The sequence below is a fragment of the Peromyscus maniculatus genome, chromosome 6, assembly GCF_049852395.1.
Source record: "Peromyscus maniculatus bairdii isolate BWxNUB_F1_BW_parent chromosome 6, HU_Pman_BW_mat_3.1, whole genome shotgun sequence".
Classification (NCBI taxonomy): domain Eukaryota; kingdom Metazoa; phylum Chordata; class Mammalia; order Rodentia; family Cricetidae; genus Peromyscus; species Peromyscus maniculatus.
This window is the reverse complement of record NC_134857.1, coordinates 46,472,655-46,499,968: the sequence shown is the minus strand read 5'-3', so window position 1 is coordinate 46,499,968 and position 27,314 is coordinate 46,472,655. Positions and strand designations below refer to the sequence as shown.

The following is a 27,314-nucleotide window of genomic DNA, read 5'->3' as shown; positions in this document are numbered from 1 at the left end:
CTCCCTGGTGGTCACGTGGACTGTCTAGTGTGGTCCACATGGACAGGGGCTGCGCCATTCATTCCTCAACTGATGTCGCCACTAGGGCCTAGAGTTTCCTCACACAGCAGCTTCACTTACAGCAACAGGGCTGTGAGAGAAGCCTCCATGTGAAGGAAAGAGAGAGAGGGCATTTGGATCCCTCGTGTTTCTGGCTTTTCCTTTTAACTGTGTGGGAGTAAGTTATTAAATGCTACTTCTAGGTAAATGAGAAAATATGTTCCTTCCAGCAAGTGACTGGCTGATTTTAATTTCCCTGTAATCATTTTTAATTGTTCACTGTCTTCTGAAATGCAAAAGGTTGTCGTGTGGGGGAGGAAGGACATTCAGAGGTATTGTTCCTCAGGATGGAAACAGGACCAGAGAGAACTGGCAGCTGTCAGGATGACTGCATGATAAGGACTTGGTGGTAACATGGGATGCTCAACAGTACATCAGGCTGCCTACCTGCAGATCTGAAGACCTTGCTGTCACTGGACACATTCAAATCACTGCCACAGGACTGGATGTTAAAATCAAACATGAAGTTAGGGAGAATATGCTTTTTTGAGAGGTAGCTAGACCCTTGCAGATAATGGGAGAAATCCAATTCCTCAGATGACATGGATCTGTTCTCTTGGGCTCCCCAGTCCTCTGTCTTCTGAAAACAGCATCCTGTAGTTCAAGTTGAACAGATTCCCTTCCCAAGTTCCTGCTGTATGCATGTGACCTAGTCTAGTCAATGAGAGTAATCCATTTCTCAGATTAAGGTAAGTGGTTCAAGCATGGACTTGAGACTAGTAGTTCAATAATGCTGAATCCTGCAACTTTTATTGGAAAAGAGAAATGCTTGCTCTATTGGACCTGAAACTAGCCTAAAGCCTAGGGCTATAGTAAGGAAAGGACCTGCTTTAGTATGAATGGAAGTCAGTAGGGTGACCATATATTCTAGGACAAAATATTGTCTCTCAGTGGGGAGGAGCTGTCTTTATTTTGCTGTAGCGATTTAGCTGTTCAGGCTCCATGTCCACTGATTTCAGGGTTATAAGTCTGGACTTGTCTCTTTAACAAAAATATAATTAGTTTTTTGTATTTCTCATTCAAATTCCTAAGAGAATTCTGAGTGTGTACATATGTATCACAAGCAGCTGATCAGAATGAGGCAGGTAATCACAAGTTCAAGGCTACCTAGACTGTATAACAAGTTCTAGGCCAGCTGAGGCTACATAGCATGACCTGTCATCTAAGTGATAAAAATAATTCCCCTACGTGAAGAATCTGGCCATGCTATTGGTGTGGTATGCCCCAATAAACTATGGCCCTTATGTTTGACCATGGAAGGATTATCTTTGTGTCAGACACCAGTCCTGAATCTAAGTCCTTGCTAACATGGCAGTGTAAAGAACTGTTGAACTCTCTTTAGTGAGGAGACGTCACCAGCCAAGCAGGGCAGGGGACCTGCTGCGAACTTCTTGATGCAGAAGCTGTCCTCAGAATGGGGCTCTGGACATGAAACCAGCAAACAGTCCTAGTCCCCTTCACAGATGATGTCCAAGTCCTGTTTCGATCTTAGGGTTGATTACAAAGTTCCCGTTGAATCATCCTGTGTGGGTTTATATTAGATTAAGATTGCAAAAGGGGGTGGCTAAGCAGAAAACCTCATACATTCTCTTCCGTGTCTCACATACTCTACTACCCATTGCCTTCAGAGGGTTAAAGCACCATATATATATTACAAAATTATCAATTTAACTGTAAAGTCCCATATAGACTCATGTATTTGACACATGATTGCCAGATAATGGCTCTGCTTTGGAAGACCACTGAGCCTTTTTGGAGCTTAAGTCTAATTGGCAGACATGGGCTACTAATGGTAATCCTTTGAGGATCATAATCCAACTCTGGCACCAGAACAGAACTCTCTGCTTCTGACCAAATGGAACAAGCAAGTTCCTACAGCCACAGACAGAGCTTCAGCTTCTGTCTTCCCCTCTGTAATGGAATGTGTCCCCTTGAACGGAGTCCAAGTAAGCTTTGTCCCCTTTCCATTGCTTCTGCCGGGTACTTTGTGAAATAGAAATAAGAAAACAACTAATAGAGAAAACTGATGTTAGCTGTGTCCTTTCTGTAAGGAACCTGACCATGCGGTTTCTAGACTTTTGGAACTGCTTTATGAAAAAATGTGGGAGAGTTTGGAACTATGAGTTACAGATGCCCTACAATACTAGAGCAGAAATCAATGGGCCACTTGGATGGGAGTTTGGAAGAGCATCATGATGACAGGAAAATATATTCTGGAGACATGTCTCATGTAGCCCATGCTAACCCCAAACTTGCTATATAGCTGAGGATTCCCTTGAACTCATAATCCTCCTGCCTCCACCTCCCAACTGCTGGGATTACAGGTGTGCACCACCAGGACAAATTAGAGATTGAGACTTTAGCACGTTGCATATATGTTACAGTGTGTAGCTTTGTCCTCTTGTGGAACTCCTAACAGTGGGAACAGGGTCTGTCTCCGACTCTTCTATAGCTCTTCTACTCCTCATACTGGGTCGCCTTGCCCAGCCTTAACACATGGGGAGGTGCTTAGTCTCATTGCAACTTGATGTGCTATGTTTTATTGATACTCATGGGAGATGTGCCATTTTCCTGGATGCAGACAAAAGAGGAGGGACCTGGAGTGGGAGGGGAGGAACAGGGGAGAGGGACTGAGAAGGGAGGGTGGGAGGGAGGCTGCGGCCAGGATGTAAAATAAATAGATGAATAAAAAAGAAAAAAAATCAGGCTTTAATAAAGACTATGCTTATGAGGTTTTAGAGCAGAATATGGACTATCAGGATTGGGCTAGAGGCCATCATTTTACATTCAAATAATGAATCTGGCAAATTCTGCCAGTTTGGAGTTGAACTTCAAAGAAAGACTAATTTTTTTGAAGAGGAGGAGGAAAATTCAAGATACTATAACATCCAAGCTATTGCCTCAGTCGAGGCGAATGGTATAAACACTAAAGAGATGGACATTACTAAAGAGACACCATGGACTAACTTTGCAGGGGGACATGAGGAAAGATGTCAAACATCCAAAGCTCCAGGAATTGAAGCGGAAACTGAAAACACATTGAGGTTTTTCATCTAAAAAAGGTGAGTGCTGGAGGCCGGACGGCACCTGCCTTTAACCCCAAAAACTCAGGAGGCAGAGATAGGTGGAACTCTGTAGGTTTGAGAGCAGCCTTGTCATTAAAGTGAATCCCAGGTCAGCCGAGGTGCTGGGGTGAGAAAATAGAGCCTACTGGATACTTGAGGCAGGTGGCTAAAACAAATGCAGACACCAAACTGATACCCTGGGTATATTTGACAACGACGACACTGATTCAGTCAAGGCCCAGGGACAGGAAGATGAGGAATTTAATGCAGCAATTATTGGCATGGCGTACTGGGAGCCTTCCTGAAAGGAGAGGTTAAATGCCTTAAGTCACAAAGGGTGACTCTGTTCCTGAGTCCCATCACTGCTCCGCACCCAACAGAAGAAGCAATTAAAAGGAGCAGCTGGCAGACATCAAGGGGCTCTGTGGTTAGGGCCACAGGACAGAATGCGTACTCTTCAAAAGAGGCGCACACCTGTCCCATAGGGAAAAGGAAGGATCTTAGAGAATCAATACCTTTATTCCCACCACCCTCCGATTTCCTGCCAACTGACTCAACCCACCGGAAGTCACAAGCCTCAGGAGCACTGGGCAGCCACCTGGAAACACAAAGCAGCTTAGAAATGGGAAGTCTTGGATGGAAAACACCCTGTGAAAGGATGTGCGCGGGAACCTGAGAGGGGAGAGCAGTCTCGAGTGACGGCTTGAGAAGGAACCAGTGAAGATGCTGGGCAACCAATTCTTTCAGACATTTCTAAGAGCTACCTAGGCATGACACTCATTCTTTCAGTGAGTTGCACAGCTTTCTATGTAATCAAAATATGGAGAGAAAGACGTGAAAAGAATCAGAAATGAAATACAGGTCTTCTGAAAGCACCACCTTCATTTCTTACTCAAACAAGAATCTAAGTGGTGCTGGAAAGTCAAACCTTTGTCATTTGCTGTCTTCAACTCATCCTACTAAAACTTAAAGACATCAAAACTTCCTGAAAGTCTCAAACTCAGCAGCCTAAGTGATGCTTCTTTTTCTAGGGAGAACGTATTATGGGAGAGAAATCACATTAATCTTCTACTTAAGCAAATTTGTACCAACAGTTTCCACACTCTGAGGAGTGGGAAGAGCAAGAAAACAAATACCAAAACTCCCCTTTCCCTCGAGCAGCTTAAAGACCGAGAGAGAAAAATACAAAGGCGGCCACTCACAGTACAAGGCAACAAGAGATACACACTACAGGAGAACTGCGGAGTCCGGGGGAGGGAGTGTCTGGGAGACTTTGGTTATGACTGATGCGGAATTAGAAAAGTCTACATGGAAGAGAGATGTCCTTGTGAACCTTGAAATGCGAGCATCATTCAGACAAAGGTAATCTAACTCAGAGTAAAGCATCGCAGAGATGCCGAGGCAGGGAATGTTGGCCAAAAGCAGAACCTGGCAGGCATCGAGGGACGGCTTATTGGACTAGTAAGAGTTTAAGATTGAAATGTATTGGAGGAAACTTTGGGGTAAGTCATGGGGAACCTGAAGTGCCAGCTCAATTCAATTCAGGAGACAAAAGGACTCTGATGGGTACCATGTCTCGGTGGGATAAATGTCACATACATTTTTTTTTATCATCATTGGTCCATAGAAATTCTGCCTCATGCCTCTAGTCTATGCCTAGTCTATGTCGTTTCCATGACAGTGATATGTGTAGGACATTTGTCCCTAATGTGTCACATTAAATCACTTCAACCTAATGATATTAATAGCCTCAAACTGTAAATAAGAATCTGGCTCATAGAACCCATATGGATAATGGAAAGTTCAAAACCAACAATTTCAGCTGGAGTAGCTAGAATAAAAGGGTCTGTCAGAACAAAGTAGCCTATAAATAGTCGTGTAGGACAGACGTGCCATCCTGCTGAAAGGCCCTTCAGCTAATGGGCTGAATGCTCCATCCATCAGCCAGAGCACAGAGAGGGGGCCGAGTGTCACCCACACAGTCAGTTCAGCAGTGAAAAGGGAGAAAACCTGCTAATTAATCTTCGCATCCAGTTGCTGTGATGAAGCCCACTGCGGTTTCTGTTTTATCTGGGCAATTGGTATTAAAAATGCCAAGAAAAGAATTTGACTGCTTGCTTTACAGGCTACATTACTTTACCTCAGAGGCCATGTCAGAAAATGCTATTTTGCGGTTGGCTGTGGAATGGAAGGCAATGGAACCAGAATATCCCTTCCAGAATCACCTCTGACCCACATGGGAAGAAAGGGACTCCTCTCAGCAGCCAGCACTTCCTCGGCTGTAGGATTAATTTGGGGAAACAGAGCCTGTGAAGGTCACATTTTTACCAGTGAGCTTCATGGCTAAGTGTCACAGGGCATGCTTCCCTTCTGCAGGGTCCACCTTTTGCAGGGTAAGAACCGGAAATAAGCCAAGAGGAGAAGAACTTGGACTCGGTCAACACCACAGGTGACTGAGGAACTCTGGGGACTCTGCCTGTGAACCGTTAGGCCAGCAACATCCGAACAAAGCCAGTCCTCACTCACCATCCTGGGAGAGCAGGAGGAGCCATCAGCTAGAGATCTGCATGAAGTGGATGACCCCACCCCTCAGTGCCTGACCTTGAGGGACCTCCCAAGGGTCCAGTTCTGGCTGCTGGATACATGTTCTGCTCAGAGTATGCCTTGAATATCCCCAATAAATTATTCATATGAATTACATCAGCCCCTGGTTTCTGTTTATTATTTATTTAATATCTTATGTTTTTCAAAGAAACCATGATGGCTATTTTCTAAAATTTATAAAACACCCCTTAGTAAATAAAAATATGCAGTTCTTTGATGTACAGGGCAATGATCTTTGTACAGCAACCTCTAGAGGCAGATGCAAGGGAAACTTCTGCTTTTCTTTCTTTCTTTTTTTTATTGTTTTTAAAGCTAGTCAATAAAACCTCCCTCTAATCATACCTCTCTGCTCTACCATTATGCTGAGGACATTGAGCCAGCCCATCTCTTTTTAAAAGGTTCATCCCCACTCCCATCCTATTGATACAATACACAGTCTCCCAAAAAGTGATCCTGTGGCTGGGGATAGGAGCCTTTATGATTAAGAAAGGCCAATGGTTCCTCAACCTGACTGTGTGCCATGATCACCCAGAAGGCATATGAGACAGATGATTGGTCTCTGTCCCTAGAGTTTGGGACTCAGTTTGTCTGAGGTGGCTTCTTATTCATATTGTGTGTATTTTTGAAAGTTTTCAGTTTTGGACCCTGTTGATCTGCGCATAATGTGGCTTAGACATGTCATGATCGACCCTTCAGTACAAAGAAGCCACGACACCTGTCAAACACGTGACTGCCTGGAAGAAGGGAACAAAATCAGGGTTCTGTCAGGAAACAAAAGGATGAGAATGGCCTACAAATGACAACCACCTGAGTCGTCTGGATTGGAAACTACTAACACTTGACTTCACAGGGAGCTTAGTAAGGTTTGTGGTCTATGCCAATGCTGGCTTCACACTCATCTGGCTAATATCACTCAGGCTCTTGCCGTTCCTGTTTCTGACTTACCTAGGACTGGAACTGGGCAGAGAAGATTCTGGGGCAAAGATCACCAGCTGTTGAGCCCAGAATATCCTATGTGAGGCATGCAGTAACCCTGGGGCACAGCAGGAAGAAGCATTTGTGGTCAGCAATGCATCTTATTCCAGTTCGGTATCATGGAAAAATACTCCCGTTCTTTGCAATAGCATGGCAAAGCAAAGTGAAAAAATGGTGGTGGCCGAGGTTATTGAACTGTTGACTCTAAGGAAGCCTGAATGAAACAGCAAGACTGTCTCCAGGAACAAGCGAGGAAAGCAAACTACCCATTTTGGACTGCTACCTTAAACTGAAGTAGGACAGACTATAATACAGGCTGACACAACTATTTTCCATTATATGTCTTAGAAGTATTTAATAAAAATTGCTGTACATTAGGCCAAATACAAATATTACATGGTAGCACCAACCCACTCCATAATCTGTTAGTTTGGGCTTTGCTTGGCTAATCATCACAAAATGTGAATTGCTCCCAGAATATTTTTTTTAAAGATTGATTTATTTATTATGTATAGTGTTCTGTCTGAATGTATGCCTGTACACCAGAAGAAGGCACTAGATCTCATTGTAGATGTTTGTGAGCCACCATGTGGTTGCTGGGAATTGAACTCAGCACCTCTGGAAGAGCAGCCAGTGCTCTTAACCTCTGAGCCATCTCTCCAGCCCATGCCCCCCCCAGAACATTTTTTAAAGCACTTATTTTATTATTTTTAATTTTGTGTGCATCTGTATGTGGGTGTGTGCCCATGAGTGCAAGTATCTACAAAGGCCAGATACCCCTGAAGCTGGAGTTCCACGTTTGTGAGGCATCCGATATGTGTGCTGGAAGCTGAACTCAGGTCCTCTCTGAACAGTATTTTTAACCACTGAGTTCCTCCCTGTACCATTCTGATTTTCATAGTGAGTGATCTAATCTCTGGCTGTGTTAGGAAGGGGTGCCCATCACCTTTTAACTGAACTTGGAGGTAAAATCACTGATGGCTGAGCTGTCTTGTTCCAGTAGCCCAACAAGCCCAACACAGGAACTTAACAATGTAAACTGAGAACTGTCATTTCTGTCCTACCACAGCTCTCTCATCCTAGCTCCTGCACTAACACTGGAGTCTTCCTTGACATCTGGGGATTAGGCAAGTGAGATTTATAGATTATATATATCGGGCACTCAGCTTCCTATAGCCATGTGATCCATGACTGTCCCCACCGCCCATATATTTGAAGGAAGCTAAATCATTTCTAGTCTGTGTGCCAATTTGGGGGAACAGTTACTTTGAAGGCAGCTCAGCAACTTCATATATTGATAGAAGAGAAAAATATATCACATATCATCTTAATGCTTGCCTTTCAACCAAGGCGTGTGAGCGGCTTAAAACCAAGGGCTAGCAAAGACAAATCCATTCTCCATGCCTGTCTCCTACAGCCTTAGGCAGAATTTAAAACTCCAAAGGAATAAACAACGAAAGAGCAAAACTGTTGGTTTATCAAATGTACACAGCGCTGCTCTGCTTTCCACTCAGCAGGCAAACGAAGGGAGAGAAAATGCCGATACCAAGCGAAAGGAAGGGGACCGCTTTCCACGGAGGGATTTCGCTAGTACGCATGGCACTTCAGCCTGAGTCAGGAACGAGAAAGAACCACACTGCAACACTCAGTGCCTGCCTGTGTTTCCAGCCTAGAAGATGCTGAGGCCACGTCCTAGGTTCTGTGTCTTTGAATACTTGGCCCGCCAAGGCCCTCTGTTGGGCATGCTTCTCATCTGCCGTCTCCGGTATGTCAGACCTTTTCATACCCTAGATCGTCATGCCCAGCAAACATGCGCCACCTCACCAGAAGTGTACCAGATTGGGTCAGGAGAGAGGCACAGGAGGGGTCAAGAAAGGGTGGCATGGTGGTCTGCCTAGACACTGCCTGAAAATGTGAGTCTTGTCTGGGAGGACACATATGGAAGCGCCCGGCTTCTCCTGGCTATTGGCTGCATCTTGGTATCTTCAAACTCCTGAGTCAACTTTTAGTCAGTACAAAATCGCTCTCTGAGCAGACTGGAATTCCTTTCTTATGTCTCCCCCCTGAGATCGCCCTTCCACTGGAAAGGACTCTTCTCATGCCAAGATATGGACGAACGACTGACAGCTGTCAGCTTTCCTCACTCAGCATAGCTACAAATATTAGGAGTCCCTAATCTTCCCCCGTTGTCTCCACTCTGGTCCTCTTCATCATGCGTGACTCTGTACTAACTTCAGCTTGAGTAGAAAGCTGTCCTGTTTGTATTATGCTTTGACTGGCCCTGACCATTTATAGGTGCCATTAGTCATCCTTGTTTAGTAATGAGAGGACATTGGTTTAATAAGTCTCTTATTTAGACTTCAGAGAATGTTCCATATAGGAATTGCTTAGAGCCTCCTCACACAAAACTAGGTGAATTTTTACTTGTAAACACATTTCGTTATTCCTTTTATTTGGGGGGGGGGGATAGGTAGGCATGTGTGAGCAAGAGTCTCGCTGTGTAGCACAGACTGGCCTTGATTTCACAACAATCCTGCCTCAGCCTCCAAAGTGCTGGGATTACAGGTGTGAGCCATTATGATACCTGTTTGAATTATTGTTTTGCTGGCCATGTCTTCAAACATAGGTTTTAAGGTAGTATGGAGTATGTTATGAATTAGTGACCCATACTTTTCCACAAGCTGGTTATCCAGTTTGGGTTTTTATTTTTCTTTCTTTCTCCTTTCTTTTCTTCCTTCCGTCCTTTTTTTTTATTTTGTTTACATTTTTTGAGGCAGTGTTTCTCTGTGTAGCCCTGGCTGTCCTAGAGCTCGCTTTGTAAACCAGGCTGGCCTTGAACTCAGAGATTCACCTGTCTCTGCCTCTCAAGTGCTGGGATTAAAGGCATGCGGACCACTGCTGAGTATATATGTTTCATACAGATGTTCTTTTGGGTACTTTTTAGTTTCTTGTTTATTTATCAAAGAATAATGTGAAATAAGAAAAATCTGTGTCACTAAAGAAAATGTCAAAAAATAACTCTCTTGTGTATTTATAAGAACCTCTTGTCAATTCTAGCAAGATAACCAGTCCTTAAGGGGATATTCTAGTTGAGTGCTATGAAAGCATTAGCCTGAATGTAGCTTGCATGTGTCAACAAAGATTTTACTGACATTGTCACTCATTCATCCTTGGGGTATTTTGGCTCATCTGGCCAACAGGGCAGTAATTCCTACATCATTTCCTGAGCTTACCCACTCGTGACTGAGGATACACCTTAAGAACCAAACCCATGACTACAGACAGAGTCAAAGCTATCAGCTTTCCTGTGGAATGGATGTCTGTGCATTCTGGGATAAACAGCAGAATTGTTTCTCGCTGATGGTAACAACCCCACATCCACATGTTATCCCATACACTTGGGGACACCACATTTTGCAGAGTGGGTGCATAAAAAGAATGTTTACTGAGTAAGTATTATTTGCAGGAACTATTGGTTCTGGGACAATGGGCCATATGGTGAATAATAGGAGGAGGAGGAGGAAATGAAGGGGAGTAATAAAAGAATGGGTTTCCTTTTTCTTGAGCACAAGCTGGTCTCAGAAAAAACTGTAAAATAGGCTTTGAGATGGAATGGATTCTGACTGGTTCCAGTATTTATGCATTCCTTGAACTTACCTCTCATCCACCCCTTGTTTGAATGTTCCCTGTTGCAGTCTAAAGCAGCCATTTCTGGTTGTGCTGGACTCCATCCATTCTTCTTTCTCAAAGTTTCCTGCTTGCTTATTGTTAACCTGGTCCGTTTCTCCCTCAGAACATGACCAATATTAACAGCATCAAATGTGCTACAGAGCTTCTAGTTTTAGACAAAAGATTTCCCAGATCCAACATCCTTGTAGACAACACACCATTCATTCACAGATAATAAGAGTCCCGTGAAGGCTGCTAAGCACTTCACACACACACAGCTTTTGTCAAGGCAATCAATGTCTTTTATGTTGACAAATCTGGGGTCAGTGTTCATCAGCTCATCTTAGCAAGAGTGTTCTGAAGCATGTTCTCCCAAAGGCTCTGCTCCTTCCACATGCTTCTTATGAAAGGGCTGTTGAGCTGGGGACCCTCGCCAGCCATGACTATTTGTGAGTGAACAGGGACTAGCCTTTGTATTTAGTCTTTTACAACATTGTTAAGAAGCGGGATTGTTTAAAGTATGACAGACAACTGGATAGGCCTACCTCTCTTTCTGGTATTTCTCTCTTTTGCAACTTCAAAGCTTGCTCCTGGTCAGGCACTGTATATTTATTCTTATGCCCCCTTCTATAGATCTTTGCATGGCCTATGGTCTAGAACATCTATCTCCATTAACTAATCCATTCAGATAGCATCTTTACTTTCCTCATGGTATTTTCTTTTTTTCTATATGGTACTTATGGTTATTATTAATATCATAGTGTGTATTTTGATTCTTAGGCTTCATTGTGTTTGCTAACATAAACCTGGTTTCTATTCAAAGTCTCCAAGAATTCATGTGAACCTAGAAGTTTCCAGAATAATCCACATGTAACAAGATGATTCTGATCCAAAGTGGCCACAGATAACAAGAGCTCTTAATCCTTTCTGAGGATCTGTCCTCTTTATTTGCTGCTTGAGATAAAAAATGATCCATTTTCAGAAAGGAGACATATCCATTGAGTGAGGATTCTTTTCACAGGGGACTTTACCTGTCTTAATCAGGTAAAAGGAAACAACGTACTGGGTTAACTATTTGAGTCCTATAAATGTCCTGAAACTATAAAAGATTGTGTGTCTCAGAATGCTATTTTGCCTCCATGGATTTCCATTGGGATATTTATGAAATGTGAGGATGTGTAGTTAGGTATTCTCTGATATTCCTCACAGACCCTGAACTATGCTGTATACTTAGACACCTTGAATAAAACATGAAGAGAGAATTTCTAAATAACAGAAGCATTTTCTATGGAAGGATGTCCCATTATGGGCTCCTAGAACTAGGCAACAACTTCCCAAGGCACCAAATCAGCAGTTAACAAAAAGTAGGAGCCAAGTCCTAGAGAACTGCCAGGGAGTTCTAAACAACTGCCCATAAGCTACCGTGCTGGTAAATATCCAGAATATGGCTTTAAACTACACCGAAAAAATTACATAGGCTAAAAAGAAGCCTTTCAAACAGGAAAATTAAAGAATAAATATCCCAACACCATCATCAAGCTTTCCAAGTTCTCAGAACATTAACACAGAAAACAGTGCTATTGATCCATTGATGACAACCTGATAAATAATGTGACTCCTTTCAAAAAACAACATACCCAGCAGAGAAATCAGAGCTGAGGAAGGGAGTCTTCGTGAGATGATACAAAAACATGAAGGCAGCAGATGAAGTTACAAGAAGAATGGCCGTCACCTCTTTTATTCAGAAACTATTTCTTGGAACCATTACTCTGTTAGGAACTGGAGACAAAATTGGTTGAAAACATTACATGTCCTCAAGGGTCAGGGAACCATTAGCAGACAATAATTTTGCCATTAGTTAGTTGTAACCCAAAGGATACTGCGCTCCAGTATGCTGAGACAAAAGCCAAAGCAGGTTTCCAAAGGATATGGTTATTGAATTAGAAAGGGAAGGTTGAGCAAGTGTGCCAGGCAACCAAAAGCAAAAGCATCTTCTGCCACTAAGAGCTGTACATGAACATGTAGACTGTGTTGTTTTGTGACAGTGTTCTGCTTACTTGTCAAGATCAGCCATGAATGTGGGTTGGCTTTCTGACTTACGTTAGCCGACAGAATGCCATTTGAAGACCTGGTACGCCACTTCTTAGCCCCGTCATCACAAGGCTTCCCACCTTTCCATTGCTTTTGCAGCCCACTAAACCCTTGTGTGAACAAGTCCAGCGTGGCTTTTGGATCATGGGTAATTGCAGAGAGCACAGCCCTTCTAAGGCAGCCAGCCTCCCAGACACTCTGCCAGCTGACCGCAGCTATAGAACCTAATGCAGCCAAGATCAGCCTGACCTGGCCATGTTTCTCTCAACCAGTCACACAGTCATGAGCAATCACAACTGGTTGTTGCTTTAAGCCCTGAATTTTGGAAAGGTTTGTCCAGCACTAAAAGACAACTGCAGAAGCTTATTCCCTTTTGAATTGATACCAGGGAAGCTCTCATGCCCTAAATCAGCTCTGCAGATGGGCTCAAACAAAACACTGTAGAGATAAAAAGAAAAATCTCTCTCGTCATTGTTTATTTGTAAATGCCCCACTGTAATCACCTCCCTTGTGTCTTCCTGATCAAATACAGCAAGGGAAACACAATTATCTCACAAGGCTAGCCTTACCGAAGAACCCACTAAAATAAGTGAGAATAGATTTGTAGGTGTCTTTCCTCTTACTCACCTAAGCTTGATCTACAATAGAGCACAGTGCACATAAGTAAATCAACATAAAATACTGGGCTTCGCTCACTGTCTGTGCTCACTTTTAGTTTAGTTCCTGCTTTTTGGTTGTCCCACAAGCCTCCTCTCTTACTTCCTGACTTGAGTGCACATATGCAAAGGGCATTTCCTATTACTGCATTGAGTTAAGTGCAAAACACCCATTGAGACAATTTAATTGTACAACTACTTGGTACAGGTTTAAAGGATTCAGGTACAATTTAAAGGTGGGATTCTCATTTCTTTATGTGTGCATCTTATTGGCTCATTAGTCCGTCATTCTTGTAGAAATCATAACATACAACATTACTTACTCCTCAAGAAGAGAGTGTAAAGATCTTTGTAATGCTCTAAACCTGTTTCTGACCAATGTTGATTGAAATAACCCATCACTTAGGATTCCATGTGAATGAAGAACCTGAAACAGACTGAATGTAACATCATGGGCCTAGTAAGTTTATTTATGCTGTCCAGTGTGGTAAATCACCTTTCTCAGGTCTGACTCAAAAATAATGGGAAGGTTCCAGAGCATTTAATTCAGTGACCCTGAAGAAGAACTTTGTTAGCCAACAATCCACTTCTAAGCAAGGTTGCAAAGAGTAATATTTGACCATGTATGATTCTTGTTAAAAAATAAAAAAGTCAAGAAAATTTTCATTCTGTTTCAGTCTTTTAACTTTTAAATAGATATGTCATGCTGCCATAACATCCGCCTGAATTTTGTTCTTCCCAGGTGCTATAGTAAAGAGGCTCTTAAAATATAAAACAGAGATCAATGGTGGGTTGGTAGCTAGCAGGCTTAGGTATATCCCCCCAAGGGTGGGTGGACTTGGAGCATACTGTCTAGCTTCTACTTCTGTTTAGCTCCAAAAGTATCTACTTATACATATATCCATATAATATATTCTATAAAGTTTCATAAAATTAAATGCACACCAATGAATTAATATAAGACTATTAAAAATCAAGTAAGAGTGGGGATTTATATCAATGACAATTTCCTGGTTCTGAAGTTATACACTAGTCATGTAGGACATTATAAGCCTGATTGAAAGTGTATGGGGTTTCTTTGGATTATGACTTTTAACTACATGAAACTATGGAATTAAAAGAATAAAATCAGTTTAACAATACAAGTCCATAAATTCCAGAAGGGAAAGGATAACATTAATAAAATCTGAAATCATTTAAACAGATGATATAAGAGAAATAGTTTTGTCAATTTCACAAGCCATATTGGAAGACAGTGACAAGGAATATCAAGAAGCTCTCTCTTGAGCCGCAGCACCGTCAAAGCATTGGGGACTAAAAGCGACCTGTTTCTGAACATGGAGGAACAAAGGCTACTGGAAAGGGACCCAGATAACAGCTACTTCAGGGCCACTTTGGTGTTCAGAGCCTCTTTGTACGCTGCCTTTATACGCTGATACTCCCTCCACAAACTCACTGCTAGGAACTGGGAAGCAGGAAGCAAAGAGTCTCTACAGGGTCTCCTACAGCAGACAAATGAGGACCTAAGCAAAACTAAGTCAACAAGTTGGTTGATGTGAACCAAAATAAGTCTGCTACATGTGTACCTCCTGAATTCCCAGATATTTGTTCAGCAGTCAATTCTGTACCATCAGGCTGGACATCAGAAGAACTTGGGACAATCCAACTAACCCTTGATGAAGTGCATAGAAGTATGTTGACATTGGGAGTATACCCATTAGGCTCAGTCAGGAAATCAGAGGCTCATTCTAGGAATTTGACTTCACATGAATATGGGAGGAGTAACAGCTAAGCACACAGAAACAGACTTCTGGAAGAGATTCTTCTCAGCCTCATGTAGGAACAGCAATCAATACCAAGGTGAGAAAACTAAACATAGGTCTGAATTTCCTTGTAAAAGGTCCTGGATGGGTCATCCTTCAACAAAGATCAAAGCTCAAATTCCCATGCACATACTTCAAGTTTCTAACCAAAGTCCTAGTTTCCGACTCAAAAACATGTAGACTTTTAAGGTCTTTTTATTAAGCATCCATGGAAAGCCTTGAACATGCAAACTAAATATCAAATCACAGAAATGGGTGTCATATCCAGAAACAGCCTCAAGATTCGAAAACATAGATTCTGTGCACAAAGGAGAACCATACAGCATACTAACAACTGAAACCACTGGTTCACTTAGGAGAAGAGAAAAAAAGCTGCGTTTATAAAATGTCATTCGTAGGATGCATTAGATACATGGGCATCCAGGATATTAAAAGGAACTCTCAAAAACCTGACCATGATGTTTGTAATGGAAAAAGATAAAGTTGAGGGTCTTCAGAAAGAACAGTTAAAAAAAAAAAAAAGCAGGAGGAAGAAATCAAGAGAGGAAATACAGAATGACTGACTACAGAATCTCTCTGGGAGCAAAAGCGACACCAGACAGAGGAGAAAGTAGACGCAGCCAAGAAAGAGAAAGAAATGAAAACAAAAAAATTTAGGAACAAAATAATTCAGGAATAACTGAGAATTTGAATTTGCAATTTAAAAGAATTCAGCCCAGATGCAGCCCAGGGAGAGCACAGCACAGTGGGTGATCAGCCACATCATGTGACCTCAGCCACACCATGTGACCTCAGCTACACCATGTGACCTCAGCATGCAAGTTCAGAGCAGTGGAGCCAGAGAGGACTTTATAAGCTTCTGGGGACTTAAAACCATCACCAATAGGCCAAATACAATGTTATAAATACAAATACCAATATACATGGCATATATCAGAATTTCTTCATAATTTGGTATGGCAGCCTTGGGAGATGGAGTAATAAAGAAAAATGTCTTCAAATTCTGAAGGTAAGCGGTTTCCAATATGTAACTGTCAAGCCAGCCCAACAGTCAAGGGGAAAATAGAGATGTTTTCAGAATCACAAAGTTTAATACATTTACATTTCAAGCAAGTAGCTTTTGTAAGGAACTGGGTATTTTATTTTATTAAAATATTTTATTAAATATTATTTATTAAAATGAGGGAATAAACCAAGAAGGGGAAAAGATTTTTTTTAATGAGAAAGACAGAGACAGAGGAGACAGTTCAATAAGGAGGGTACTGAAGTTCTCCCCCTGGGGCGGGAAGTGGGATATGAGTGAGGTGGCAGCCTCAGTTGGAACAACACGACACAAAACTCAAGAGTGACTATCTTCTAGCTTGCCGGATCTCTCAGCAGTATACTTTCTCAGGAATGAATGAATGAAGAAAAACACTCATACCAGAAAGTAAGGGAATCTGTGGCGTTTTGAAGGAAAACAGCCCCCCAAAAGGAGTGGCACTATTAGAAGCTGTGGCTTTGTTGGAGTAGGTGTGACCTTCTTGGAGGAAGTGTGTCATGTGGGGGTAGGCTTTGAGGTCTCCTTTGCTCAAGCTTCACTCATTATGGTACTCAGTTCACTTCCTGTTGCCCATGGATCAAGATATAGATCTCTCAGCTCCTTCTCTAGCATCCTGCCTGCCTGTAGGCTGCCATGAAGATAATGGACTAAAAAAAAAAAAAAAAAAAAAAAAAAAAAAAAAAAAAAACCTCTGAAACTGTAAGCCAGCTGAATTAAATGTTTTCCTTTATAAGAGTTGCTGTGGTCATGGCATCTCTTCAGAGCAATAGAAACACTAAGACAATCCAACTCATAAGTCTCTGAGCACTCAGGGAGACCCAGGATGTTGTCTGTGTAGATGGATGACCTTGTAAGCTCTCAGCCCACTAGGGATAACAGAGGCCATCATTGTTGTCTCCAAAGATAAAGATGGGGCTGGCAGATTCCTTGATGAACTTCATAGACTATTAAATTAAGAAGCTATTGGGGGTCATGGGAAGAATTTGCAATGATTGTCAAGAATGCTCCCTAAAATTTAAAAGGCAAGTTCAGGACAAAATAAGAGGGATGGGCACACAATCATGGTGCATTTTGTAGTTGATGCTGTTAACTGAGGTCAATTTCCCACTGCCAATATCTGTTTCTCTTTGCAAAGGACATTACATACAACTTCAGAAGTTCATGCTGCCTGAACAGCAGGCCAGAAGTACTGAGGTACCAGCACCCCTCAGAGTATTCAGCAAATGACTGGTGGAAGCTGACTTAGAAATACCCAGTTTTCTTAAGCCATCATGGACTATGATACCAAGTGCCCCACACCATTATCCAAGCTTCCCTCATTGGATTAAGCTGCAGTTACTCATCACGATAATTTCTCTATAATGTACCCTTTGTTACTGTTTTTCTTTTGCATTATCTTTTCCTTATTTTTCCACTGGTGATGCTTGCTTCTCCTTCTGACTGAATTCTTGTACTGGTCTACTCCTGGGGAACGTTAATAATACAATTTTCAGGAGTGAATAAAGTTTGTCTAAACACAGTGTCAGTACTGAATATACTGAACAACATTTGGAGTCATATTATACAAGGGGACAGGGAGGGGAGCAGAGGGACAGGATAGCATGGGGTTCCACATGTCATTTCTAGGGTAGTCCACGCGTCATTTAAAAACATAGAGATATAGACACACTGGAAGGAAAGCTGATGAACCAAAAGTGTTTGCCTCGAGAAAGAGTAAGCAAGAATGTGGAGGGTGTGCAGGGACTGTGTGTTTTAATATACAAAGCCCCCAATGCCACACTAAGAGTACTCTTGCTTTTAATAGATGACTAGATTACTTCTCATAGCATGCACAAGAAAGATGAAAGAGCCTAAGCAAGGAAAGAAAAAAAAAAGGAGTGAAAGAAATGTTAAAAATGAAAAATACCAAGGAGGCTAGCTCCGAGTAATGTCAAAGTGCTATCATAGATACTGCTTTTCTTCAACTTGGGTAGAACTCCATAACTCCAAGGCTGGGTTAGATGCTAAACTAGGAAAGCGGAGTTTAGTCAGCTTTGGAGTCATGAAATATGCCTGTTGTAGGGAATATTTTTAGACAATGAAATGCATCCAGTTACTCACTAAAGGTGTAAATGACTTCATTAGCGTTTCTTATTTCCCCCTCTGCCTCAACATGACAACTTAATGTCTCCACAACATGACAACATGACATTTTTTTTACCTCTGCAATGTATGTTTCATGAGGCTGTATTTTCCCACCACCCCATTCAAAGTCACTCTTGTCCCCTTGAATACAAAGAACACAGAAGATGAACAGGGTAGGTAATCTGCCTTTGTGAACATACATCCTGAGGAAGAGACTAGTAATGAACAAACTAATTAATATCAGGAAGTGCCCCTCCCCCTGGTGATAATGTGTGGAGGAGATACTTGGTGGCATGGGACAGAGAGCAAGTACCTAAGGACTCAGACAGGGAACAGAGACAATGGTCTCTGAAGTAACTTCCCTAGTTGCCTGGCACTGGGATCCAGGGACAGGAAGCATTTCTACCTTCATAGAGGGAGCATGGCTGGGAACAGATGGGGAAGGAAGGTGGTTTCTGAGGAAGACGCACTGGAGGGACTGGAATTCTGGCCTACTCTACAGTGCCGCTAAAGGCAGACGCCGCCAGCCATCTGCTAGCATAAGAGTACAGAATATGACCTTCAAGTCTATCTTTTTACCTTTATGTTTTATGTGAAAGGCAAAGAAGAAGGAGTTAATATTCCCACAACAACCACAAATCCCCAAGGGAGAGCAGAAAGATCACACAGCTACATAAAACGTGATGTATTTCACTCAATGCAGTGTGTACCACTTTCAGAAAACTAGGGTTAAATGAGTTCTCCAGGCTTATCACAGTCTCCACAAGAAACATTTCTGATTAAAATGCCTATGTCTCAATTATCATTTGTCCGAACTAGGAGTAATAATCTGTACTTCTTCCTGAAGATGTTAAAACTTAAGGAACTTCATATTCTGTTTCTTTTCTTTTCCTCTTCTTCCTCCTCCCCTCCTCTTCCTCCTCCCCTCCTCCTCCCCTCCTCCTCTCTGTGCTCCTCTTCTTCTTTGACAGGATTTCTTTCTGTGTAGCGCTGGTTGTCTTGGAACTCAAGCTGTAGACCAGGCTGGCCTTGAACTCAGAGATCCATCTGTCTCTGTCTCCCAAGTGCTGGGTTTAAAGGCACATGCCACCACCGCCTGGAAAATTCTTCTAATTAAATAATTTACCTGCCTCAAGTCCCTCTCAGATGTGATGTGAAATCACAGTCCTCCTGTAGGCATTTTTCACAGGAACAGCCTTGTCGCCTGGTAGCAGGCTTATGGCTTGAGCATTCATGCATAATTTCCCAGCTCAGCATACTGCTCATTTGTCACAACTTTAGATCACAGACAGGGATGTACCGTGAGCTCAGTCAACGGCACAGACAGCAGTATCATTTGGAAATAGTCTGCATGTTTTCCCCCAGCCAGCTACTGCAAACTGATGAGTAACCACAAACCTGGAGTCTAAGCAGTAGAACTGAAGGAGGCAAGCTATAACAGGAGCATATTATGAATCTTAAAGGTTCAAATTAGAATTTTACCAAATCCTCATTCAGGGCAGAGACCAAAGAACCCCCTTTTTTTCCCACCAGGTTTTGCCATTTGTCACGTGAGGGGCCAAAATCTTTTTGGAACTATGAAAATTGATCCTGTTTATGACCCCCTTGGTTTTGACTGTTGGTCCCATCCCAGGCCTCAGCCCACCTTCTCATCACTGTGGCTTCCAGTCTCCAAGATTCTCATTCATTCACTCAGTATCAGTCATTTCCTTATACTATGCATTGCCTCCTCTGGGCCAGTTGTTCTAGGAAATGGGGACACAGTGGAGAGGACCCCAGTCTCTTAGACACGTGTACTGTGGAGTTAAAAAACAAAAACAAAAACCAGGAAAGGTAAACCAGCAAAAATTCACCTCAAAAGTAAAGAGGCTGGAGAAGGAGGCAAAGGATGTGGACTGTGTGGGGTCGGGGCTGGTCTGAGAATGGAACGTGTGGTCTCCAGCATGAGCGATGAGAAGGAAAGCTTGTACGAGCCTGGTGGGTACGAGCTCCAGGCTGGTACCAGCTTATGGCTGCACATGTGCAAAGGCTCCATGAGGTAATGAAAATATGGACAGCGGAGCTGTGTGCAGCATGTTTCCAACTCTCTAAATCACTGTTTTGACAAGTTATAAAACAGAAGTGTGTGTGTGTGTGTGTGTGTGTGTGTGTGTGTGTGTGTGTGTGTGTAGTATGTCTGTAAAGCTGTTCCCTTAATGTCAATGTTCACTTCTAGTTGGCGAAAGTAAGTCCAAATTTTCATCTCTATTTACATGTTGACAATTTCTAGTTGGTCTACTTTGAACACTTATTACTTATGTGATTAGAGAAGTAAATTGTCTGAAAAGTCCCATTTACCATAAAGACAGTAAAATACAAATGCACAGAGAAAAGTTCAGGTTCCTCAGTTTTGTGCATTGAGTCAATCTCGCTTAGGCTTTCACATTTTAAAAACCTAAGACAATTGCAGAGATGGGGAAGATAGCTTTGCTGCAATCTATGAAAATAAATTATTCGAAGTCCACTCATGAAATCTCTTCTATGTCCCCTTCTGGTCAGGTTGGGGACATGGGGTGTCAGGGGAGAGTACTGAAAGAGACAACCAGAAAGGGAGGACATGTGGGGGTGAGGTAGAAACCTGGTACAAGAAAATCTCCCTAAAACCCACAAGGATGACCCCAGCTAAGACTCCTAGCAGGAGAGGATATGATAACCTGAACCAGCCATCTCCTGTGACCAGGCAAGATATCAAGTGAAGAGATTGGGAAACCAACCCAGCCACATAACCTTCAACCTACAGTTGAAGAGTGACCTAGAGTTTGAAGGAGTGGCCAACCACTGACCTGTCAAGCCCAGTGTCCATGCCAGGAGAATAAGCCCACCCCTGACACTGCCTGGAGCATCAAGACCCACAGGCTGGATGACTCAGAGACCTAGGGTAGAACCAAACACAACTGGAGAAAAAAAAATGTCAATGTAATGATGCCTAATGATATTCTGCTGTATTCGTAGATTGGTGCCTAGCCAATTGTTATCAGAGAGGCTTCATCTGGCAACTGATGGAAACAGATGCAGAGACCCACAGCCAAACATTTGGCAGAGCTCAGGGAATCCTGCAGAAGAGGGGAAGAAGGATTGTAGGAGCCAGAGGGGTCAAGGACACCACAAGAAAACTCACAGAATCAACTAACCTGGGCTCATAGGGGCTCACAGAGACTGAACCGACAACCAGGGAGCCTATATGGGACTGACCTAGGCACTCTGCATCTATGTTACAGTTGTGTAGCTTGGTCCTCTTGTGAGATTCCTAACAGTGGGACCAGGGACTGTCTCTGACCGTTTTACTGGCTTTTAGGACCGACTTCTCATACTGGGTCACCTTGCCCACCCTTAATACGTGGGGAGGTGTTTAGTCTTACTGCAACATGGTATGCCATGTTTTATTGATATCTGTGGGAGGCCTGCCTTTTCCTGAACAGAAACAGAGGAGGAATGGATTGGGGTGGAAACAGAGGTGGTATGGGGTGAGGTGATCTGGGAGGAGAGGAGGGAGGGAAAACTGTGGCTGGGATGCAAAATAAATTATACAAAAAGAAAAATTATTTTTTACTAATTCAAAGAAAGTGATCAGTCCATCACAAGGTACACCAAACAAGCTGTTTCCAGCTACCTGATCTCTCTGGCTGTAAGGAGCACAGTCTACATGACTCTCCTACAAGGAGCCTAACCCAAGGGCCTTAGTGCCAATCAAAAACAACAATGTTACATTATCAACTATTTCACTTCAGCCTTTGGGGTCAGATCCTACTACAGTCTTCGCAGCGGTCAGGGAATTCTCAGGGTTGGGCTCTGCTTATTAAAATTCAATGTGCTGAAAACCACTGAGGCACCACAAAAGTATGAAGGGTACAATCTTGGAATAGGCATGTAATTGTGGAAAACGAACATTTCTAGTTTTGGTGAGGATTGTGCTAGCAACCAGACACTACAGTTAAGCTTAAATCGTTAACGAACTCCAAAACCTCAAGTGTCAAAGTCTTGGCCTCTGCCTTGGCAGCAGTGTTAAAGATGTGGGGCTTCGGGGAAATATTCGGACCATAGGTTCAAAACTTACACTGGGAGTGGTGGAAATTTCGGAAGTTGGGTCTTGACTGGAGAAAGTAGGTTGTTGGGGCCATGCCTAGGAAGGGTGGATACACCTTGTCCCTGCCCTTGCTTCCTGGCTACTGAGGTGAAAAGATTTGTGCCACCACGTCCTCTTACCATGATGCCCTTCTCACCACAGATACAGGAATAGTGGAGCCAAGTAGCCAGGGACCCCAAACTCCTCCTTTTAAGTGATTCATCTCAGGTATGTTTCTGCAGAGCCAGAGTTCTGATTAATACAATGACAGACACTGGAGGTGGCCACATCAGAGGACAGCCAGTGACACGGTGGACAATCAGCAGGGGTTGGAGGCTGAGGAAGGAAAGGGAAGGACTGAGGAACAGGCTCATGGAGTGATTTGGCTAAGGGCCGGCGGGCTCAGGCTTGATGCCATCAGCAGTGGGAGGGCACATCTTCTTTTCATCAGCTTCCCAGTTCTGTAGCATTGCCATGGCCATAGAATAGGCTCCTGAACCTGCCAGATCCTTACAGTCATCTGAGCTGTTTCTGAGAAGAGGCTCCTGGGCTCTGCTCCAAGAGATCACAAATCCACAGGTCTGTGTTGGAGCTTCAGAGCTTGTGATTTTTGCAGACCCCCAGGTACTGTGGGGGAGCCAAGAGGAGCAAGACCAGCAGGCCTGCACTGTTGTGATACACCCCAGAGATACCACATCATAGGAGCTGAGGTGCTGCCAGCATCAGGGACTGCCACCGGCGGCTCTCTCACCAAGTGACAGGTTTCCCCTCCCCACCCCCAACATAAGGAGACTTTACTAAAGCATCCAAAATGACCTCGTGTAAGGGACAGTTTCCATTTCCACCCTAATTGATCATGAGAGTTAGAGTTGTTATTGTTTCTGCTGTTATTACTTTAAATACAGGTCCCAGGTCCTACTCAGACTCAGCATGTCAGGATATCTAGAATGAAATCATCACCCCTGTATGTCAATCAATCATCCCCAAGCAAGAGTTTGACAACTACTGGCTTTGAGATTGGGAGGCAACAGCCCCAAAACTCAACACATGTAGATACTGCTTTGTCACTCAGGGATGATGTCTGCCTCTCTCCCAGTTCCTATGCCAAGAATTTATATTAGTGTGGAGAGGTAGCCAGAAATTTCTATTTTGACAAGCCACTTTAGTGCCTATCTTGCAGGGAACTCAAGTTTCTGCCTTTTTGGCAGACAAATATCCAGAACACAAGCACACTCCATCTCGGTGGTAGGTCCTACCATCAAAATGATAGTATGTTATCTGCACTTCTCCCAAGCTTTCCAAGTAAGGAAATGAAAGACCTAGTGTTAATTTTCATGTCTGCCATGGTAAGCATATGTTGATTTCTTTTCACAGGCTCTAAGCAAACTCATCAAAAATGCCAAATACACAAACCCTCAGCCTTAGGGCTTGAACTGCCCTGGGTAAGGTTGCCACTCTGTGAAGTCAAATGTGGATACACTCAGAAGGCGAGAGCAACTCATAACTGAAGGGGAACCACATGGCATGTTTAGGGGACCTTGCCAGGCACTGTTTCGTACTGCAGCCACTCAGATTCAAATAAACACACAGACACTTATATTATTTAAACTGTTTGGCCTAATGGCTCAGGCTTCTTGCTATCTAGTTCTTACATCTTAAATTAACCCATTTCTGTTAATCTATAAGTTGCCATGTAGCTCGTGGCTTACCAGTACATTACATCTCACTTCTCATGGTGGCGACTGGCACTGTCTCCTCCCTCAGCCTTCCACTTCCCAGAATTCTCCTCTCTCTTTGTCCTGCCTATACTTCCTGCCTGACTACTGGCCAATCAGCACTTTATTTATTAACCAATCAGAGCAACACATTTCCAGCATACAGAACATCCCACAGCAGGTTCACAAAACATGGAGTAGGAGGACTCCCTATATGTGTGGACATTGTGAACGAAGCTGGGTGTTTGGGCTTTTGACCATGTAGGCCAAGCAGCTGAGTTACAGAGGGTGAACGACAAACACAAACCAGTGCGATGTTGGTGATTATGAATTCAGCAGCTGCCCTGCCCGGCAGCAAACGGGCTTGTGTGGCCAATGGCTGTTTCTGATTTTACAAGTCCAACCTGAAATACTCCTCCTCCTCCCGACACTGCCTTTTCTACAGTCTTCTAGTGACCTGTTGTTTGAATGTTGGAGCTTCCTTCCTCCCCTTTCCTCTTCCCTTTGCAAATGGCCTTTTCATTCACGTTTATATTCTATCCCAGGAACAAATGGCAGTCTGTGAGTGGGTACTGTGGCCACAGCATCCCAGACCTCAGCAAGATTTAGTCTCAACATCTTCAGAGCAGAATCTTCAATATATAATTCATTTGTAAGGACATAAAGCTATTGAGCCATCCAAAAACATCTCTATAAAATCTGTATAGTGCATCAAGTGATTTGCTAAACCAAACTTTGAATCCTAAGAGTTCACTAAGGTTGACAAAATAGTAAGACAAATAATTGAGGAAAACAGGTTTTCTTTGTGTGTGTGTATGCGTGTGTGTGTGTGACAAAATATATGTTGCATTTTTTGTTTGTAATACACTGTTGTATATAACTACAGCCATACAATAACTCAGCTCAAAGAATACAGAATTATTACCAAGCTACCTACTTTGAATACCAAAGAAATAAACCAACTTCAATTAATTTTTTTACATCAGAGATTATTTGTTGTATTAAGCCAACAAATTTTCCCCTCAAGCAAAAAACAAACAAAACAAAACAACAAAACAAAAACCCAAAAAATCAAAACAAAAAAAACCCCACAAATGATATAGAAAACAACTTGAAGAATGAGAAACACATTTATGTATCCAAAGATTTGTAAGGAAGAAGTGCTTGGCTTCTGTGTCTTCTTGGATCAGCTGTCATTGTGGAACCTTTTGCTAATTATAATATGCTGCATTAACCAGGGAAAGACAGTAAACAAGAAAACTACTCAGAGTGGCATTTGGCAGCATCCCAAAACCACACTGGAGTTTTTACTCTTCTACCACTTAAGTCCCTATAAGCTAGCAAAATAAAAAGAAAGAGCTGGGCAGTAAAACCATATCAAGATTGTTTTCCAATTCTACAATAGTCTTTGGAGCCCAGGTCTACAAAGGTCACTGGGCATCTGTAAAATGATTAAAAGACTGAAATGGTTGAAATTTTTCAAATATGATCTTTTTCTGCTAGTTCTCTAAGTCTTATAAATGACACCGTTATGCATCCGTTTACTCCAGGAAGAACTGCAGCACTCAAGTTGGGTGTCCTCATCCAAACCATCACAGTCCTCTGCTTGTACTTTGTTTCTTGCTGCCTGTGTCCCGTGCCTGATCTCATCCCATTCTGACAGTGGCCCTACCACATGGTTACTGTCCTCCAATCTCTCCCCGCACAAAGCTGATAAATCATCATTTTAAAACATAAGGCAGCTATGGGGCTGTGGAGATGGCTCAGTAGACAAGACTACTCCTCCACAGAACCCAGGTTGATTCACTGCACCCCCACAGGGCAGCTGGCAACCATCTGTGACTGCACTGTGAAGGGAGGTCTGATGCCCTCCTTTGACTTCTGCAGGCACTGCATGAAGGCAAAATACTCATAAACATAAAACTTTAAAAAGGCAAATCTCAAAAAAAAAAAAAAAAACCATGAGGTACTTCATGTCACACCCATACCTTGGACGGGGCACTCAGAGAGAACTATCAGGTTGGACATGCACATTAAATTCCATTCCCTCCTAAAGTCTGACTAAAATGTGAATTAAGACAGAAACCCACAAGGACAGAGAAAATAATAAAGGAAAGAACTATCATTAAATCCTGGAGGCTGGGAAGCAGTAAAAATGTGACAACTGGCTAGTCCTGAGCTGACCACAGGAGAGCCAAGAAACACTCTGATTTATGCTCTGTATCCTAAAAGACTAATAAGTGTTGGCAGGAGGTACCAAGGAAGAGGATAAATGGGCATAAAACAAGGACACACACAGAACTGTTGAAGAGGTCCCTCTCCTGCACCCTGAGGCCAAGGAACTGTTCTCAATCTGAAGACTCCATACTCAAAACCTAGGAAATAGAGCTTGTTCTCTTCGGCGCTGGGACCCTGGTGCTGACAAGGGCATTCAATTGACGGACATGAAGACTGTAAGATGAATGCTTAGACTTTGCAGCCCTCATGCCAGGCCTTCATCCTCCAGACACAGGGTGGTGAAACTTCCTCTGAATGTGGCTGTTCCTGAAGGCAGACCACAGCACTCTCGATAGACTCTCCCACAGAAGTGCCTAATGAGATCACCTTGTAACAGGCTTCGAGTTAACAAGTTCCACCTTCTCAATCGGCCCTTTACTCATTGTGATTGTGTTCACCCATCATAAAGTCTAGAGATTAATCCCTTACAGTTCTAGAGGCTTGAAGTCCAAGTCAAGGGGGGGGGGGAGGTCTTCATCTTGCTAAGACATTTTTAATTCTTTTCTCCATGGTCAAAAGTGGGACCACAGAGAGCATGCCCAATAGTGAGAAGGGAAAGGCCACATTCATCCTTCATCAGGAGCCCACTCCTGTGACAACTAGCTCACTCCCATGGTAACGACAACAATCCATTCATGAGGTCAGAGCCCTTGTGACCTAATTACCTCTCTAAGGTCCCTCTTCTCAAAACTGTTGCATTGGAGAGTGCTTGCAGTATATGAACTTTGGGGACACGTACAAACCATAACAGTCACCCACTGTTTGTTACAAGCACATGTAGCAGGAATCTTAAAAGTTCTTATTAATAAAATCAAACCCGAGGCCAGTTATTGGGGTCAATGCTGGTAGATCAGAGAGACAGAACAAGCCACAGCTATCTCACCTTACCAGTTCCTCAGCTGGTCCTGTTTCCTCAGACTGGAAGCCTCTGAGTCCTCATCCAGAATGAATCTCAGCTGAACTGTGTTGCTCCAAAGCCTGAAAGCTTCACCAGCCAAATGCCTCTAGTTTCTGGTCCTCATGCCTTATATATCTTTCTGCTTTCTACCACCACTCCCTGGGATTAAAGGCT

The 27,314-nt window shown here is 43.0% G+C and overlaps 1 protein-coding gene and 1 long non-coding RNA gene across 2 annotated transcripts in view; both read right to left on the bottom strand.

Moving 5' to 3' along the window:
* Kcnab1 (potassium voltage-gated channel subfamily A regulatory beta subunit 1) overlaps nt 1–27,314 on the bottom strand; it is a 368,345-nt gene that overhangs the window by 267,956 nt on the left and 73,075 nt on the right. The gene's annotated exons all lie outside the window — the stretch shown is intronic.
* On the bottom strand, nt 25,077–26,843 carry LOC143273855 (uncharacterized). Its single transcript, XR_013052087.1, has 2 exons — nt 26,263–26,843; nt 25,077–25,190 (listed from the first exon to the last, which is right to left on the bottom strand). It is a non-coding gene; the product is annotated as an uncharacterized LOC143273855 (long non-coding RNA).